Below are 1,858 nucleotides of genomic sequence, written 5' to 3' on the forward strand. Positions count from 1 at the left end.
AATATACCATACTTACAGATAGAAAGACTTAACATTGTAAAAATGTCAATACTATGCAAAGCAATCTATAGATATAACACAATTACAATCCAAATTCCAATCATTCGTTAAGTAGATGGAAAAAATAATCATGAACTTTATATGGAGAGAAAAGAGACCTTGGAGACCTCAAGTAAGAAGAACAAAGTTGGAGACCTCTCACTCCCTGGTCTCAAAGTTACTATACAGCCATAGTGGTCAAAACAGCCTGGTACTGATACAATGAAAGATACATAAATAAATGGAACAGAACTGAGAACCCAGAAGTCAATTAATTTATATATAGTCAACTGATCATTGACAAAGGACCAAAACACATTAAATGCGGAAGATATAATCACTTCAACAAATGGTGCTGGCAAAACTGGAAATCCAGTTACAGAAGATTGAAGCAAGACCCATGTCTTAACACCACATACAAAAACAAACTCAACATAGATTAAAGACCTAAATGTAAAACCTAGAATTATAAAAATCATCAATGAAAAAATAGGACAAACTTAGGGGCTCTAATACATGGCATACATACACCATCAAACATTACAAAAAAATGTACAAGCAGTAGAAGACAAAAAAGATGACTGGGCCCTCCTAAAAATTAGAAACTTAATGCACATCAAAAGATTTCTCCAGTAGAGTAGAAAGGGAGACCACAGACTGGGAAAATATGTTTTGCAGTGACATACCTGAGAAGGGACTAATTTCTTAAAATTTATAGAAAATTACAACACCTCTACAAGAAAAAGACAAACAACCTAATTAAAAAAGTAGGCACAGGACATGAACAGACACGTCACCAAGAAGGACATCCAGGCAGCCAAAAAATATATGAAGAAATGTTCATGATTAATAGCTATTGTTTTTGTTGTTGTTAAGTACCATCGACTCTATTCCAAGCCATAGCGACCCTGTACAGGGTTTCCAAGAAGCAGCTGGTGAGTTTGAAGAGTTGACCTTGTGGTTCTCAGTCTAATGCTTATCCTACAGCACCACACCCAGAGTCCATATTAGCTATTAACTCATTAGCTGTTGTTGCTGTTGTTAAGTGCCACCAAGTCTCTTCTGACCCATAGTGACCCTGTATAGGGTTTCTGAGCAGTGACTGCTGAGTTTGAACTACCAACTTTGTGGTTCAAACCAACCTCAAGGTTGAGTGCTACACCAGGATTACATTAGCTATTGTTGTTATGTGCCGTAAAGTCAGTTCCGACTCATAGAGACCCTGCATAGGGTTTCCGAGGCTGTACATTTTTATGGGAGCAGAAAGCCTCATCTTTCTCCCGCGGAACAGCTGGTAGTTTCGAACTGCTGACCGTGAGATTAGCAGCCCGATTCATAACCACTATGCTACCAGAGCTCCTTACATTAGCTATTAGAAAATGCAATTTTTTTTTTTTTAAATGAGATATCATCTCACACCAACATTAGCAGTGAAGTTCAAAAAAACAGAAAACAACAAATGCTGGTGAGGATGTGGAGAGACTGGGACTCTCCTACATTGTTGGTGGGACTGTAAAAGGGTTCAACCACTATGGAAAACAGTATGGTTATTCCTCAGAAAGTTGGAAATAGAAACACCTTATGATTTAGAAATTCCTCTACTTGATATATATACACAAGAAATATGAGCCAGAACATGAGTAGATATATGCACAACAATGTTCATCACAGCACAATTCACAATAGCAAAAAGATGGAGACAGCCTAAGTGCCCACCAATGAAAGAATGGGTAAACAAACTTTGGTATATGCACACAATGGAATACTATGCAAGAATAATGATGAATCTGTGAAACATCTCATAACTTGGATGAACCTG

Source organism: Chrysochloris asiatica, unplaced genomic scaffold (assembly GCF_000296735.1).
Source record: "Chrysochloris asiatica unplaced genomic scaffold, ChrAsi1.0 scaffold00094, whole genome shotgun sequence".
NCBI lineage: Eukaryota > Metazoa > Chordata > Mammalia > Afrosoricida > Chrysochloridae > Chrysochloris > Chrysochloris asiatica.